Source organism: Neophocaena asiaeorientalis, unplaced genomic scaffold (assembly GCF_003031525.2).
Source record: "Neophocaena asiaeorientalis asiaeorientalis breed wild unplaced genomic scaffold, Neophocaena_asiaeorientalis_V1.1 scaffold124, whole genome shotgun sequence".
NCBI lineage: Eukaryota > Metazoa > Chordata > Mammalia > Artiodactyla > Phocoenidae > Neophocaena > Neophocaena asiaeorientalis.
In genome coordinates, this window is record NW_020174135.1 from 10,869,545 (window position 1) to 10,889,323 (window position 19,779).

Here is a 19,779-nt window from a genome sequence, read left to right on the forward strand (position 1 = left end):
AGCTTGCACTTCTAATACCTCTCTATATTTTATTTCTAAGAAAATACTATTCTGTAAATAGGAATGGTAATTTTCTCTGATATCAAAGTACAACATCCAAGAAAATTCCTGAATATGATTAGATTTTCAGTAAGCAACTGAGTGCCATAGCCATCAAGACATCAGTGCTTCTACAGTTTTAGATTATTCTCATGTCTAGTTGGTTTCTGCCAAAACTGAAATCTGACTTCCAATCATAAGGCAGCAAAATGGCAGGGTGGGGTGGTGATTTGTTTGTTCATTTTTTTACTGTTCTTTTCTAGGTTATTTATTTATTTATTTTTTAATAATTTGAGGCCATGAGTAAGGGTAAAATAAACCAATGACATGGGGGCTAAATAGTCAATCCAATTTCTGAAGATGAAGAGGTTGTACTTTTGAAATTCATGTAGAGGGATAGCTAGGGAGTTCAAAATCATGAAATTTCTCTCTGCAGTTCTCAGCTTTAGAGACGGAGATGGTATTAATCTTTGAGAAATGTGCTTTTTCATCTTGGCTAGTTTTTCTTCCCGAGTACAAAATGGTAAAATAAAACAAGACCAAAAAGGAGAAGAGAAGGACCTTTGTTTCTTAGGAAATAATGTTCTTACCACTTTACCAAGGCTCAAATTGCTTTTTATTTTGTAGACCGGAATCTGGAAAAAGAGTGTAATGCTGCAGGCTGTTAGTGAAGTGTCCGATAAGGCAGAATTTTGTAAGCGTGCTAGGCTGATATAGTCCAGCTTGTCAACATAGCAGGACACAAGTGGTGCTATCTATGAAGGGACTGAATCTGTGCCTGGGGATGGTCCCTCCTACCTGTATGATCTGAGAGGTTTTTTAGGATGAATGTGGAAAATAAATATGAAAAATACGCAACTGTGAAAGTTGTGGCCGCGTGCACAAAAATTTTTCTTAAGGAACTAGGAAAAAAAACAATTCTTTTTAATTAGGAGGATTTTAATCAACACTGCCTGCCTTAACAGATCTGTAGCTCTAGGTTGGACAGGAGCCTAAGCATCGTGCCACCTTGAGGCTTAGATGTGCATAGCTGTGACTGGTGCACTTGAGACTAACACCTGACTAAAACAAACATTTTGTAGGAAGGATAGAGAAACCTTTTTGAAGAGACCACAACATAAAGAGAGGCAGCCAGACCAGATAAAGTTAACCTAGGACCAAGTCTTTTACTTGAATTTATCCCAGGTCTTAATATTAGACATGTTTTGGGTGAGGAAAATAGAAAGGGATATGGCAGACAAAATGTCATTGTTGGCATAAATATTACTATTTCACATATAATATTTGAGTCTGGAATAATAGAAGATCCCCTCCTCTTTAACTCAGACCACTGTGCAGCCACAGCCCTCAGGGGATCTGGAGACAGAGGCCCCCAGTAGAAGCCCTCCTAGCAGAGTCCTGGACCGCTCAGCAGAAATGGTGGTCCCTGGCAGAGACAGCAATGTGCCCAGGGTCTGCAGGAGGTGACAGCAGCCACCAGAGGGAGCTCTGATGCCTTTTGAACCCACTTGGTGCCCTTGAGCGCTAAGGTCCAGGCGCATTTGAAATCCTCCCAGGGAGACTTCCCAGAACTCAAGGGAAGGTTTTCTTCAGGAGTTGAGCTAAGCTGGGGTGGGCAGGGGCCAGAGCCAGTGGCTTTGGCTTCTTTCAAGACTCAGGGACACTTGACACCTGGAGAAAATGGAAGACTAAAAAGCATTCCCTTTCTTTTCTTCTCCGCCTTTCCCTAGCCCTTCAGCCTAGATCTTTTGCCTAACTTGTCTAGAAACTTGTCATCGCTGCCTTCTTTCATTATTTTATGATGATGGTTCAGTAATGAGAGAAATATCACAGCCACGTGTGCAAATAGAAGGCTTACTTCAACACATTGACAGAATCAATTGTGAACTCAGCATTTTCATTGTATATTGATTCAACAGAGTATTTTAAAAGGTTGATTTTTATCTTGATTTTCATAAAAGTAAGAAAATATAAAGTGGGTTTTTTTCAACAAAAGAAACCTAAAAATGCCCAACATTGCTAAACAACATACAAGAACTAATAGCTAAACTGTAAAAGTCTATCAGAAATAATCCCCAGAGTAAACACATTAGATTGGGAGAAGACAAATAGAAACCAACAAACATCTTAGAAATTCCATAAAACCATTTAATCATCACAAATAAGATGTGGAGCTAATTCTCAGAGGAGTATTTCAGAAAAAAATGTGCTCCTCGTGTGGATCCACTGATCATCAACAGGACTAAAATATTTGATGTAAAACTGACTAGCGGAGACACAACTCCATTGAAACACAGTAGGGAGATCATTCAGACAATTTTCATTTGTCCTTTAAGCCATGGTTTCTTAAATAAAATTATACCTATATTCAAATCCAGTAGAATTTTTATTTCATCCTTATTTTAACAAAACAGGATTGCTGTAATTTAGAAAATATCTTCCTTACAAGTATATCTTATTACCAATAACACACTTAAGAGCATTGGTAGATTGAGTATATATTAGTCACCTAACGTGTGGTAATAGTCTGCCATATTTTCCAGAAAAATATTTCAGGAGGAGAGGGGTTAAATTAATCAGTAACCATGTGAATCTGAGACTCTTTTATAAGCTTTAAAATCTGCTATGTTGTTAGCACTATAATAGCTTCTGGGATGTTAATAACACAAGAACAGATTTCATCTAAGCCTATGATGAGCTTGACACTTATTTAAGAAGACAACACAACATGAAGAAAAACAGCATATAAAAGTTGATAATAAGTGTAAAATATGTGGAATATTTTGATGTTAAAGGGAAACAGAGAAAAGAATTGCTAAGAGTCATATGAACTTGGTCTTAAAAATGTTTGAAGAAATAAATAAAATGCTTGGGGAATGACACCAGTTTCTTTCATCTGGGTCTGTCTGCATAAAGTGGAGGAGAGCTATACTGAGAAGGTAGGTAGGTGTCAAAGTCTTCATCCAGGCACTTGCCTTCTGAGACAATGGATACAGAATATCCTTATAAACTTATAATCGTTTTACAAATCTGTGCTGCTATTATTATTGGACTCTAATACTAGTAATAACAATTACTAAAGATAATATTATTCTAAGATCTCATCCTTGCTTTAGCTTAATTTTTGATCTGATCTTTTATTATGAACCTGCAATATTTTCTTTGTAAACATTTTTTACTTTTGTAATTTAGCATTATGTTCTTTCTACTAAATTACATGTCTGGATTTGTGTGTGTATGTATTAGTTAGGATTCTCCAGAGAAACAGAACCAATATCTATGTCTATATTTCCTGTATATGTGTATATATGCACACACTTATGTATACCTATATATGTGTGTGTGTGTATATATATATATATATATATAGAGAGAGAGAGAGAGAGAGAGAGAGAGAGAGTTATTATGAGGAATTGACTTATGCAATTCTGGAGGTTGACAAGTTACATGATCTGCAATCTGTAAGCTGGAGACCCAGGAAAACCAGTGGTGTAAATCAAAGACCAATGGTATAAATCCAAGTCCAAGGGCAGAAGAAGTTGAGAGTAGATGTTCTACTTCAATCAGTGAGGCAGGAAAAACGGTGTGAACTCCCCCTTCCTCTGTCTTTTGCTCAGTTCAGGTCTCAGAGGGTAGAAGGATGGCTACCCACGCTGGGCGGGGGTGGGGTTACTTTATGGAGTCCACAGATTCAAATGCTGATCTCATCTGGAATCATGCTTGCAGACACCCAGGTACAATGTTTAATCTGGGCATCCTCTGGCCCACTCCAGTTGACACATAAAATTAACCATCATGGTTCACTCTAATACAGCTTTTCTTCACTGAAGGTAATAATTAAAATTTTAGTCCAATATCTGCCTATTTACTACAGACTATCATTGGAACTGACAAATCTGAGAAGTGACCCTGGACCTAAATTTTGCCAGGAGCCCAGCCTCCTGTTTCCTTATCAGTCGGGTCCTGACTTGCCACTGGATAGTAACTTAAGGAAGGATCCTAGTAAGGGCAGCAGAAAATAGCTTTCTTGTGCAGGCATAATTTGTGTCATGTTCCTTCTCTAACACACATTCCTCTTCCTATTATCATCTTAAATTCGATTTTAAAATCTATATAGACTGCTCTTCATTTAACCTAGAATCACTTTATCTAAAATGTTTGGGCATGAGACCAGGACAGCATAAAATGAAGTTTACTTAATTCCCAGCTCTTGCTAAATCTATAGTTTATGGCTATGTGATTATAAAATTAAAGATAATTAGATAAAATATTTCTCATGTCCAAACCCTAGTTAGCTATAAAAAATAAATAATGAAATTTTAAATAAAATATAATCTGCAAACTACAATCTGAATACAGCATCTCATAAATACACTTTACTCTGAAGAAGTGATCCACCCATTTCCATTTCTTCCCCTCTTAAAATGAAAAAAGAAAATGAGAGGCAACAGATGCCTTAAAAATAAATTAATTGTTATTAGAGAAATAATCACTGAGGTTCTTTTGTACTGAGCAAATTTGTCCAACTTTAAAAAAAGAGAGGTATTTGTTTTTCATCACCAATGTTTTAACTGATTAAGAAATGATAACTGCTTTTACTGAGTTGGTCAGATTTGTTGCAGTGTGAAGGAATAATGAGGAAGTTATCACTGCATGAAGAATTGTGACCTTTAGTTCAAGAAAAATTGCATTTTCTTGGCCAAATTTTCCTCCTGTATTATTACCCACATACTCATCTAACTTAGCTAGGAGAGCCTTTTGCAGCTCTATGCTAAACGTATTTTTTATCTGCACGACATGGTTATTACAACATAACCTAACAGATGATGAATCCCTATATAACTAAGAGATTTTTAGGATCGAGATATGAAAAACAAACTGATAATACAGGCTATCAATCTATCAATCAATCCCTGAATTCTGTTTTTAAATGTTTCTTTTCTAGTCAAGGAGAAATAATAAAAAATATACTTTGTTGATTAAATTGTTCCTTTTATTTACCAGTGTGTTTATTTATTTTGTTGTGTGCATACATATCTCTCTGTGTCTGAATATTTGGGTGAAAAATCTTGTCCAAAGTAAAAAACTGCCTTTTAGTAATAGCACAACTAATGTATTGATTCTTTGAATATAATTGTCATCACATAATGTAGCCTGGTTTTGAATTCAGTAAATAAAACAGCAAACATAATTGTCATGACTGAACTCTAAAGCCTATGATAACAAAATAATAGAGTCAAAAAGAATTCCTTCCTAAGACTGCACTTAATTACATTGTTATATGGATTTCCCTGAACATAAAGTACCAAAGAGAAAGCAGCTCTAATTAGAATTTTGTTAAATGCAGGCAGAAATAGACACTGTTATATTCCAAAAGTCCCTTGAGAGCAGAGATCTGGTCTTCATCTGGTCTGGTCTTCATCACCATTGGTCCTTCTGAATTGAATGATGTGCCAGCCTAGAAATAGAACTTTAATAAATATTTCTTGAAAAGTGAATAAATATTTTAATTTGCTTTTGGTCCTCTAAACCAGATCAAATGGGGTAAGATCATTCTTAAAGTGTCAGGGTATCTGACATATATTTACTAACATGACAAGCGGGTTGTCAGAACCGAGATTGTGCTTTACCAGTAAGTAAGCACAAATAGTGTGTGAAAATACTGTGTAGTCATGATCCAGCTATATCTGGTTAACATGTCAAAGGACTAGTGGTTTTGTGTTCTTATCTTTTTACTCCTTTGCCAGTAGGTAATGTCTTCTTGCCACCTGAGAGACTCTGCCTAGCATCATGTCACCTCCCAGTCCATTATAAGTGTTCTCTTTGCAGTATCTTATCAGTTGAGGACACTTCTGAACTTCCTTTAGGGGCAACAAATTAATACGTTAAGCTATTTACGCTACTAAAATAATGGCACTAAATATTAGTGTAAATATTAATCATATCTACAGTGAATTATATTACATAAAAATTATAATTTAAAAAGATAATGTAAATAACAGATACACAATGAACATGATATAATTAAATGGTAGCATTTGTTGACCTAAAACAAATAGACTGCCCGATGTATCTCCAGCAAAAATGGGTTTATTTGGGATCAGCAGAGAATTGCAATTCAGGGTCTGCAACCAGGGTGAGTCACGTGCAGGTTCCCCCAGGGCAAGGGAAGGATATTTTTATAGCGGAGAAAAGGAAGTTGGGAGGGTTATGGTCAACAGAGTCCATAGCTTTTCCTGGCCGAGTCCTTGCCGGGCAAGAAGAGTCTTTCTTCTTTCTGTTTGGCTCTGCTATTATTTCGAGGGCATGACAGCTCTCCCTTCTGGTCTTCCAATTCTATGTAACTGAGGTTTCTGTTTATTGATTGTTTATGCATTCCACCTAGTTCCAAACTGAAGTTCTTCCCCCCGAGAAATCCAAGCTCTCACTCATCACCAACCTCCCCCCGCTCAAACAGTGTTGATTCCACAGGGAGAAACCATGTTAGCTGCCAGAAAGAATACACACAACGCAGCTTCATTAGCATGTTACAGGATAAATGACTTTCTCTTCATAAATTTCCCCTCTGAAGCCACATGTGACTTTTTAACAGTACAGCTTTGAAAATATCATCCCTTTCTTGGTTGTTGAACTCTTGCACCCCCAAACGTTGAGGGCTACGCTAATACAGGCCCCTTCAATTAACCTTGTTATCGTCTTCTTCCTCTGCTTCCTTGTAGCTTCAGACTTGAATATGCAGGAGGCAATGGTGATTTTGCACAATCAGGTTAGGACGGTGGAGGTGCTGGCTCCAGGCTCCTTCTGTTACAAAGAGTGAGATCATCCTGGGAGAAAGATTCAGATACTCAGAGAAAACTGATTTGTTTTAAAACCTACTGAAAAGAAAGATCTGAGGTCATGCATTTACAAAAAAAAAATTTTGCCAACACTCCAGCTTATTTACTTAAAACAAGATTTCATTTTCACCTGTACAAATGCTGTCACAGGTAAGAGCAAAAGGTGAGAGAGAAAGCAGATGTCAGCTGCAGTCACTTGGAGGACGATGAATGTTGGAATGGAATCAGTATTGATGAACTCCTCCCTGTGGGTGACTGAAAAATGCAATCCCTATAATTAAGGGAGACAGAATATTTATTTTTTCTCCACGCTTTGTATTCTTCCAACTTTTGGATCTAATGAAAGAAAGTGAACAGTTGCAAGCATTAACGTATGCTGATGTCTCTAAATATCTCATATGTAGAATATCTCATATGGATTTTCACTGGATTTCTGTGCTTCATCCTATCATGTAAGGACAAACAACTCATTTTCCTATTGAAACTCTAACCCTGGTATGATGTGGCATCTTCATTCTTGGTTTCAAGAATCTGATCCCCGCAAATTTAGTCCCTGGCATCCAGCATCATTGAGAGCTTTTTTCTTGTAAGGCCATTATCTTTAGACTAGTTTCCCTCATACAGTTCTACCCCTGTATTTTCAAATATAAGAATAAATCTGCAAGTGTTCATGCATAAAGCACATACCAGTGTAATCAACTTCCTCAACAACAATAAAGAAAAGCCTGTAAGGTAGGCATTATTGACATCATCATTTTAACAGTGAAGGTATTATTGACATCTTTCCTCTTTATGGAGGCTCAGAGTAAGCAGTTTACCTTTGACTCACAGATAACAGTAATGGATCTGGAATTTAAATATATCACCCTGAGAAGTCTCTTCTCTTTCCACAAACCATGTGCCCTTTACCGCCCAAGCCCTCAGCTTTCTTATATATGGTTATGTGAATTATATACATAAACATGAAATTAAATTTTTTTGACTATTATTTTATTTTTTTCTTCCTGCTTTATTGATCTATAATTGACATACAGTACTGTATAAGTTTAAGTTGTACAGGATAATGATTTTACCTACATCATGAAATCATTACCACAGTAAGTTTCAATACAATTTAAATAAATTAAATAATTTAAAAAGTTAAATAAACTCATACAAATCTAAAAGTTAGAAAGCCAGACATTTAGGCTAATTTGCTCTTCTTGCATTTTTGGAATGGATGATGATCTCAAGAAGATATTGTTGAACTATCAATTTGTTATTAGCATTATTCTTGAATGGTTGCTGCTTCTCTTTCTCATAACTCTCTTATTAATAATATTATCACTAATTGTGTCTGTCTTTTAGGATCTATAAGAAAAACCAAAGCGAGCTTTGGTCTTATAAGTGCTTAAAAGATCATTGTTTCCCACAATTTGCAAATATTGCTTTTTGAATTTCACATCTCCTTGACTTTCTCTTGCACTTTCTTCTCTATGAAAAATCCAAGTAATTTCTATATAGAAGAATCACTAGCTCTACTCAGAAACTGAGAAGGAAAAAGAATTAATTTCTAAACTTAAATTTCTTCTTTTTCTCATGTGAAAACTTAGGTATGAAATATTAGAGCTGTAGAAACATATTTCAGAAATGAAGTGAATGGATAGAAGAATTGCAAAGGGAAAAAGTGTTTAAAGTACACAAAAACATTGCAAAATATCCATAGAAATTAAAGTGTACATGACAAATCTTCAAAAATGTTTTCAAAAATGCATAGCTGACAATCATATGTCTTTTTGGAGCACAGGCTCCGGATGCGCAGGCTCAGCGGCCGTGGCTCACGGGCCCAGCCGCTCCACGGCATGTGGGATCTTCCCGGACCGGGGCACAAACCCGCGTCCCCTGCATCGGCAGGCGGACTGTCAACCACTGCGCCACCAGGGAAGCCCTGTCTTTAACATATAGATAATTCTAAAAAACAAAAAGTAAATATTCAATGAGATGTAACCAGCTACTGTGAAGAAATAATTCATCAAATAAAAATAAATCCCCATCAATTAAACATTAAAACATTCATCTTCACTAGTAGTCAAATAAATGCTTATTAAAATTAATAATATTTTCATCCATCAAATTAGTAAAGATAAAAAGTTAAAAAAACAATGCTACTAAAACAAAGCTCGATAGAATGAGCAGAATAAGTCATAAATAGTTGGTGTAAAATTTCATAGAACCTTCCTTGGATGGGGATTTTGCAATATTATTCTTTTGTTCATTCAACAAATATTTATTAAACACCTACTCTCTGTTTAATAAACACAACTGTGCTTAATAAACATGACTCTCTCCTATGTGCTGAGTTACAGCAGGAAAGAACAGTTTGATATTAATATTGCAGTTTGAGAAGACAGAATATATGTGTCAGGGGAAGGTAGGTACTGAGAAGAGGAAGCAGGCTTGTAGTGATAAAAGAAGTGTTAAGAATTCCAGATCATGTAGCTGCTGAAAAAGACTTTGAATTTTGCTATGGGTGAAGTGGGATAAACCATTGTTGGTTTTGAGCAGAGAGGTACAAAGACATGACTTGAATTTTAGAAGGATTACTCTGGGTTCTGCATTGGAAAATTTTTGTAGGTTAGGAAAGATGGAAACTATGAAACCAATTAGGAAATTGTGTTTAATCCTCTGTAGGAGAATAAATACTTAAACCCCTCACTGTGTGTTGAATGATGGCCCCCATAAACATACGTCCCTCAGATTCTGTGAGTATAACCTTACGTGGAAAAATAATCTTTGCAGATGTAATTAAGTTAGGGATTTTGAGATGAGATCATCCTGTGTTACCCCAATGGACCCTAAATCCAATGACACGTGTCCTCATAAAAGCCACATAAAGGGACACACACAGAGAAGACCATTTGACCACGGAGGCAGAGATTGGAGTTATGCAATCATAAGCCAAGGAATGCAGGCAGCCACTAGATGCTGGAAGAATCAAAGAAAAATTCCCTAAGAGCCCCGAGAGGGAGCATGGTCCTGCCAACACCTTGATTTGAGACTGAGATACACACAAAAACACTATAGATAGATCAAAAAAGAGCTCTACCCAGCTAAGGAACAAATTATTGAGACACACAATAACGTGGATAGATCTCAAGGGCATTTTGCTCAGTAAAATGTCAATATCAAAAGGTCACATATTGTAGGATTCCATGTATATAACATTTTTGAAATGGCAAAATTATAGATGAAAATAGATTAGTCGATGTCAGGGGTTAGGGATGGTGGGGCAAACGTGATGGATCTAACTATAAAGGGATAGAACAAGGGTGATCTTTGTGGTAAACCAATGTTTTTTTTAATCTTGATTTCATTGAGAGTTATGTAAATTCACACATGTAACAAAATGGCATTGAACTATATACACATATTGTACCAATATGAATTCCCTGGTTTTGATGCTATACTGTAATCACATATAACGTGAGCATTGGGGGAAACTGGGTGAAGGATGCTATTCAATACTTTTTTTGTTGCTTCCTGTGAATCTCTAATCATTTTCTAATAAAATATTTTAAATGTCATTATCGAGATGATGTCAACTTTTTGGCTTATATGCCCCAACTTTATAAAAAAGTACAGATTAAGAACAATTGATTTAGTATTTTGAAAAGAATTCCTAGAGAAATATTTGTATTCATGCACAAAGATGTAGCTAGAAGATGAGTCATTACAGTTTTAGCAATATTAGGAGCAATTTGACTGCAACATAGAAAGTTACTTCAGTGGCCTTCTATGCACCTTTTAAAATTCTACTAAACGAAAAATCTGCCTGGTTACGTATAAAAATGCAAATAAGTTGCTCATTTGTGTTGGAATTATTATGCTTTAAAATTTTTCGCTTTGATACTTTTCTCATATTGTTCTATTTTTTCATTATATAACTAACATGAGATAAATATTCGTTTATTATATATAGGGCATATATTAGTTCAACTTTCATAAAGAAGAAACAGCCCTGAGTTTCTCTTGTTCACACTTTCTAAAAGGATGGTGAGTAGTGTTTCCAGGAAGTGTCATGACCCTATACAAATGAGGGATCCATTTCCAGTTCTCACTAATTCTTCCTATACATATAGAATGCAGCATCAGAAAAAGAAAGCACTGCATCCAACTAAATTTGTTAAAAAGCTGATATCCTCAAACAGCAGATATTCACTGGGTCAGCATACCCAGCTTAAAGAAGACCAGTGCTGGTGTCCCACTTCTGTGCCCTAGTTATTGGACAAAAGTGAAGACTCTACTTTTGACCAAGAGCAGGAACTAGACCAATATCTAGTTAATACAGGCCCTCACAGAAACCATTGATGTCCTGCTGTATCTCGGATGACGTGAACAAGAGTGTGGTGTGACTCTCCAAGATCATTGCTTCTAAGGGCATTCCTTAGAAACAAGGAACTAGAGATTTATCATGATCTACTATGTACTAGTGATGGTTCCTCATATGTAATTAGATATTGTAAATGTTTTACAGTGTTCATTACAGTTTCTGGGTTTAATCATTTTGGTCAGGTTCACAGAACATTTGCAGGTTTAGTTATTTATAGAAAACTGGACTAAAAAGGTGCTCCTTAACTATTTGGTTTGAGATTCCAGTGTCCAAAGTCAAATGAAACAGACCAGAAGCAGTCTTCTATTATCCTCTCTGGATAAGGTACACAGAAATGAGAGATACTTTTTCAGTATCCGCTGGAGCCTTAATGGGAAACAATAGGATTCGGGAAACAAAAGCATCTTCTTTTTCTTCTCTCTATTGTATAACAAACTCTTTTTCCTGAGACAGCAGAGAATGTATGCATCTAACAATAAGCTGTTTTTAATACTTCCTCTCAGTCAGAATTAAGAAGAACCCTACCAGTGAAATTGTGTCAAACATGTTTCAAAGGTTCAGATATTAAAAAAGATAATGGAGTTTTTCTTTTAAACTAGAGACAATAGGATGAGGATGTGATTGTTTATGTATAATAATGAGAGCAGTTAGAAGAACACAGTTCCTTGAGAGCAAGTTTAGTTTATACCTTAATCAGATGTGACTTGCCTTAAAATTTTTTCTACTTTAGAGCATAGGCAAGAAAAGCAATTACAATTTTTAGATTAAAATGACTACTTTCTAATGCCAACATAAAGATATATGAAGAAACATGCATATGAATAGAATTCTAATCCTTGAATTTTGCATGAAATTACCTTAATACATAAAGAAAAAGAAAGTATATCTGTTGTATACAAAGCACTGATTCATAAACAATAACACCTTTTATTTCCAGGGTATAAAATATATTTCACAGTCTGTTTTTCATGAACAGAAACCAAAGCATTAGAATAGCAAACAAACAAAACTCTACAGTGTATGTTGTATCTATAAATTTAACAATAAACTTGGGCTAAAACCAGGAATTGAGGAAAATCTACCAGCAAATATATTAATAAGAGCCATGTTTCTTTAGTTCTATTGCAAATAAGAGTTAACTATTAACTAATTTAAGTGTGTGTGAAAAGATTTTAAATTGTATTTCTGTGATAATATTAGCTTAACGAATGACCATTTTAAGAAGCTAAATATATATATACAGGGCAAATATAATGAGAATTTCAAGCACTTGCAATTAATTTTCTTTTTCATTACCTGAGTGTCAAAATAGAGGAAAATACTCCTCCTAACAAATTAGATTACTGTTTACAAGTGTTTTAAAATTTTAGGAGGCAAATGCAGTTTTAAGAAGACACCCTTGGGTCATTACATATTTTTCATTCTTGACTAATTGAAAGTCAGGATGACCTTTTCAAAGGTGGTGACATTTCTAATGTTCAGAGAAAGACTGAAGACGTAAAATTTATCTAATGCAAAAACTTAGCACATCTGGCTGAAAATCTTTAAATTTACACTTTTTTGGGGGGGAGCAACCTGCCACATGTAGCTATTCCGTCACTGAGGTAACTAAATCATGCTGTGATGTGGGAGTTCCTCGAACAATAGGTGTCCTGAATGTTCATGAACTGTGGGTTCAGGTTTGTGCTCACTCACATCCGTTCTCTTTAATGCGTGTACAGTATTAATTCTTTGTGCAGCCATAGAACCAGCAAAAGGAGTAGCCACTGGGATGGGTAAAAACAGACTCTACACAACGGGGACAATTTGGGGAGAAGGACTTTCCACACTAAGACAGGTACAAAACCATTTAAGCCTTCAGAGTGAGCAACTTCTGTGTGAGAACTTCCCTTGAAGTAAGGGATAGAGGGTAGTATTTATATATATATCCAGGAGTAACCTTCAATCAAGCTTTTCAGCTTTGTTCTGTAGAACACCATATACTCCACCATCAATCCCTGGAGGCCACCAGGACCCCTCCTGGGTAAGTAATACTCTCTTCTTTCTGCTACATTGTGCTGATGTAATAGCAGCCTGCTACATACACACACTTTCACACACGTACTCACGCATACACACTTGTTCTTTATCTTTGCCTGGGGGAATCTCATAGGTACTTCTAAATCTAAAAAAAATTTTAATGTAATTGTAAATCCATAAAGTCTTACCCAAAATGCTCCAGCCTACCTTGGACTTCGGTTCTCTGAATGCCTACACCTTCTGTTATACCATCACCTTCCCCACGCCAAGAGGGAAAGGAGCTAGCAGTGCTTGAGCATGTGACAGAATATGTGCCCCTCATTGACGTGTGATGACTTAATATTCTCCAAACCCCGGGAGGTATTATTAGTTCCAGTTTATGACGATGAGGAAGTTATGTCCAGATACATTTACGTACAATGACTGAAACCTTACACCTGGTATGGGTGATACTCAGGGTAAATATCCCTGTGCTAATATAATGATTTAAAGTTATCTACATAAATTGGAAAGCTGAAATAATACCATATCATTAATATGTCTCTTTGACTGTTTGCTCCTGTATAAATTGTTCATTATCTGAAAGCCATTTTCAAAAACCTCGATAATATACATAGTACATATAACAGAGCTAGCCTCATGTCTGAAACTAACAGAAGATTTGATGGGGAAAAAAATGGGACTCTAAAATCCTTCAGACATTGGATTAACTTCTCAAATGTAGCACGCCAAGCATTGCTGGGTGCCGACTAATTCCCAAACAGGGTACTACGCCTTGTTCGTCACCCCAGATGGGTTATCTCTTACATCTTGAGCTTAACGCATATGGGGCACTTTGTATTTCTGAACTCGTGCCTTAGTTATGCTTTTCTCTTTGGTTGAAAGTACATGTACCCTTCACAGCACTCATTTCTAGTTTATGAAACTCTAACTATGGTTGATGGCCCGTTCATTTCAGCTTATTCAAGAAAATTTTTCTAGTGTCCTCAGACCACTCTCGCTGTCCTTGGGGGGTGGATTTTACTCTTATTCTAATTGTGCACTTATCTGAAACCTTTCTTGTATTGTTTACTTGGGACACTAAGGTATAGCCGGAAAAACAAAGACAAAAATAAAAACGCTCTGGGATTTGGCACACTGGGGTTCTTTTCTGGATTCTGCCAATTAGTAGCTGGCCAAATCTCGGTTTTCTCATCTGTTACATACAGGATGTGTGTGTGTGTGTGTGTGTGTGTGTGTGTGTGTATTAAATAAACACCCAGTGTATGCCACTCATTTATGGGCCTGTGGTGTCTGAACAGTACAATCCCCTGGCTGACAGTGTTACCCAGCATGTGCTATGGCACAGACAGCAGGGACTTTAATTGAACCGAAGTGCTCTAAACAGTAGAGACCTAATTATGACTAAATTCTATCAGAGGAAAATATGTTAAGTGTGTAATATGAAAGCTTTTGAACAGAATAATCTTGATCTGCTGAAAATCGTGGTATTATGTAAATAGTGTGTAAAAGTAATATGGACATCGCCAGAGCCGGCAATGCTGCGCATTTAGTTTGCAGTACTCCAGATTACAAAAGAATTAATTAATACGTGTACTCTAGAGAATGATTTGTGTCAGGGAATACAGCAGAGCGAGGTTAGAGACATCAACAAAGCTAGTGAGTGGGGATGTAATGCAGCCTCCACTGTGACATTTTCTCACCTGGGAAATGGCCTAGGATGCCAAAGGGTAGATAGAGTTCTCAGGGGTGAAGGTCCCGCTGGGTGATAAACACAAACTTCGGGTTAGAAAGTTAACAGCCAGCATTTTGCAAAGCCTTGGCAAAAGTGTTCCTAACGTCAAATTGGAGTATTTTCAGATACTGAAATAATTAATATCTGAAAATAATTTAACTGAAAAGAATTACTTTAATTAATAAAATGTTATTTTACACCTGAATGGAGTGGGGGAGATTGGGGATATTAGTTAATTCGGGCATGCTGGGAGTAGAGTAAGATGGAGAAGCATACACTGAAAAAGTATCAGAACTGGAATGTCAAGAAACAAGAACTTGGCCTAGGTCAGTCACACTTTTTAGAAGTTATCACCAGAAGCTCAGTGAGGAAGAAATGGGGATTGGGATTTCTATCTTACATGTATGAGGATAGCAATATTTACAGTAAATATTTTTGCCTGAATCAGCTATATACATACACATTTCAACTCTCACTCCAAAATGTGTACTAAATAATTTGCAACAAATTCTTTCTGATATTCATACAGCTCCAAATTAAACGACCTTTCCGGAGTAATATATCAATATATATGGGTAGCAAGTATCTTTTCCAAATATAAGAAGTATTGTGTTATTTAGAATGGAACATTTTAGCTAATCAGTACGCCTCAAAGAATATTTTTCTTAAAAATATAATTCTGAGTGTACCACATTTTAACACTTGCCTGACAAACATAAGTGCCTATATTACTAAATAATCATTTTCTGTTTAATATATGTTAATTGTGGCATTTGGAGATATATACAAAACATTTAGCTTTTCAAAGAATTCTTCCCTTCCTTAAAAATCAATCTGGACCTAATTACAGTGTTAGAACTCTAGTAGCTTCACTGCAATTCTTTATTAATTAACTTGCCTTATTTTTCACCCTCTAACTGGTACTGTCTAAGCTGAAGACATGGCCAAGATTTCATAGGATAAGTGATAGTAGAGGACGGCACTTGGAAGTTCATGGAGGATATTCACTCATTCTCCCAAGTACATTGATTCATTTATTTATTTACAAATATTTGTTGAGTTCCTAGTAAGGGTCTTGTACAGTGCAGGGTAAGGGGTGATATAAGGATGAATATATAAGGGGTCTTGGGAGGAAGATGAACAATGGAAATCAGTGATTTCAATTATAGGAGGTAAAGTGCTCCAACCAGGGGTTCATAGGTGTTACTCTCGGGGTGTCAAGAAGAGACTAATAAAGATAGGGGACACATTCTTGGGCTTCTTGTTTGGAAGGAGTGAATCTGGAGGGCAGGGGTGAGGTAATTTCTGGCAAGGTGAATATCACATGCCAAGGAATAGATGCATGAGAGAAATATTTGAGAAGAAAATAATTCAGAATAGATGGTGTCAAGGAGAGTGACTGCAAAGGAAAGAAGAGAAAAGAATCGCCTTAGGGAAGGAAATATGTGGTAAGGTGATTTATAAAAGGATGACTTATAAAAGGAGAGAGACAAGAACACATTTGTGAATAGAGGGAAAAGAACCCAGTGAAAAGATGGGCGATAGTCTGTGGAAAGAGGGTGAGGGGGAGAAAAGGGAGCACACATTTAATGAAGCAAAGTGCTAGAGGAGAGTCTGCACAGTCTGTTTCAGAGAACCTCACTTTTCTCTGTGGAGCAGATGGTGGACCAGGATGGCTGTAGCCTATTCAGGATGGAATAGGTGGGCAGAGACTTGAGAAAGACAGAATAGCCACAGGGATGGAGAGAAAGAAACAGATATAAATGCCCTCACTGGGGAAGAATTGACAGCTTTTGTTACCAGTAAGAAGTAGGATGAAGATCAGTGTGGACATGTGGGAGTTGTCAAGACCGACTATGGATTAATAAAAATTAAGAAATGAAAAATTTGCAATAAAAGTAGTGTTTTAATTTGCATATATCAGTACATAGGCATCAATTGATATAAACCAAAAAAGGGATTTGCTTCAGAAAATCAGTCATTTTGTCATAATTATTTCAAATCAAATTGAATATCTGTACAACTATGGCGCCAATGTTTCTGATTATTCTATAATGACACAAAATAGACCTAAAATTGAAGTGAAAAAAGGTAGAAACTGCAGATGTAGTTAGGACCAGTGGGAGATGGCTCTAATTTGAGATGGTTGTGTCACCTATCAATTACTTCCAAACTCCTCAGTCAGAGGAATTTAGCTAAAATTTATACTCCAGAGGAGGTTAGCTAAAATTAAAATACTCTAACAGGCAATCACACTCCAGGTGTGGCTATTTAGCAATTGAAACACCCTCCAGAGATAACACAAACAACTTCAGATTGTTCTATCTAAATCTTATCCAATTAGCATAAAGAAGTAAGAAATTGTTTTCATCGATGAAGTGAGGAATGACGAACACATGTAGTTGTTCAGAAAGGTTGTATAGATGTTGCTCTCCTCGCATGAGCAGTGTTCAGAATCCTGCAAGTCCACCAGCCTAATACTGACTGAGAGAGGGCACAGAGGGGAAAGGACATACAGGACGTATAACTCCCATCTTCCTCTGATCCAAAAGATCTTTCCATTGTGAACGGGGCAAATTTTGAGCAGAAACAATATTTTCATAAGTTCAAAGTATCTCCCCATAACCATTTAGTAATCACAAAGGGACTATTGTACCTTTAAAATCCTGGCAGACACCACCATAACCAAGTAATCGCTCTGAGATTTACAGTAAGACATGCTGACATCATGCAGCCTTTGATATGTTGAGCACATCACGTCTGTGATGGATGGCCCCTATAGGGGAGATAATATTTTACCTCTAGCTTCTTACGGTTTTCCGGCTGAGCCTGGGATTTAAACTGACATAAGATAGATCAACAGGAGAAAAATGTACACATTTATATTAATGGTTACATGCCATGGAGCCCTCATAAGAAATGACAACCCAAAGAATTGGGGAAAGCAACAGGCTTTCGTATTAGTTTGGACAAAGAGAAGCAATTGTGGAAAAGCAACTGAAAACTTCGTGGGGATAAGGATTATGTAAATAAATTCTGTTTATAGAATTCTCATGGTCTCAATTTCTTGTCCTTGATGATGTTTCTTTCCTTCTGGTACAACAGGGCATCTTTTAAGTCAGAGTTTTTAGCTCTTGTTTTCAGGAAGAAAAGGGGGAGATTAGAATGTCCTCCTTGCATCTGCTGTGTTTTTGTTTTTTTTTAAAGTGCCTTTAGGTTAAAATAATCCTTTTGCCAAAGTGGGATATTGGGGGGTGGTATATTCTGATGACAAAACATCAGACAAACCTAAATATATGGATAGTCTACAAAGTAAGTGATACTTTTCAAAAGTATCAAGGTCATGAAAGACAAAGAAAGACTAAGGATTTCTCATAGATTGAAGGGAATTAAGAAGATATGATGACTACATGCATGGTGGGGTCCTGCAACAGAAAATATATAGATTAGTGGAAAAACTGGTGATATACGAATAAATTTTGTAGTTTAGTTAAAATAATATTACACCAAGTTTAATTTCTTACTTTCGATAATTTTTCCATGGTTTTGTTAGATGTTAACATAAGAACAAGCTGGCTTAAGGGCATATGGAAGCTCCCAGGATTACTTTTGCAACTCTTCTCCAAGTCTAAAATTATCTCAAAATAAAATCTAATAGAGAAAGAGAAAAGGGAAATTGTATCTGAAAAATGCAACCTTAAAGATAATTCAAATCAAACTCCTAATGTAATAGTCTAATCTAATAGGATGAAAATAGTCTAATGTAATAGGATGAAAATTTGTTATTTTTGGAGAAGTTCTCCATGTTTTCACTACATTATACTGAAACTAAAATACAGATAAGGTACTAAGAGAAGGATTCATTATGACTAAAAAGTAAATGGAATCACAAGAAATATGGAATATAATCAAAGACTGTGCAGAACTTAAATACACTAATTAAAATGCAATTCAAAAATAAGGGAAAACGATAATTTTTACACTGCTTCAAGAGATCCTAATGCTTGAAAGTAAAGAGGAAGAGAATAGGATGAAAATATATGTTATCCTTCCTGTATGCTCGATGAAGCCATTTCTGTGTCACAAATAACAATGGTGATATTGTTCCAATGGAATAAAGTGGAAAAGCCACTGTTGGACTGTCAGTGGATGAAAGGCTGCGGTACTAAGTGTACTAAGATAACTATTAATAATCAAAAGATGTGAAATCTAATGGTACCCCACAAACATTTGAGAAGATATTAAAAGTTCTTTACCATAATGAAGTGAAAATGCAATTAATTAGTTTACAATGTACGGAACAATGCCATAGTATAAATAATTTTAATCAGATGTCAAAGTAAAGAATTTTCATTCAAGTTGTTATTCAAATCATTCTGTTCACGTTGAAACTCAGGCTCAGGAAAGGTTAGGATGAGAAAGAAAAAATCCATTAAACCATGCAAGGATATTTATTTTTCCTTTAAAAAGACCATATAGAAATGCCTGAAAATGAACAAATTTAGATTGCAGTGTTTAATTAACTGTGATTTTAAAGTCTACAAACTCAGCCTTCTCTTGCATGAAATCTATTTTTCTAAAAATTCATTCATTCCCCCAATAGCTATTAAGTATCTATTACTGGGTTGGCCAAAAGGTTCATTCGGTTTTTTCCGTAAGATGGCTCTAGTAGCACTTAGTTGTCTTTAACTTCATTTGAAGCAATTTTGTTATATTGTATGTGACAGCTGTCATATCAGCGTGCATTTAAAAAAAGACTTATCAAAATTGGTGAATTTTTG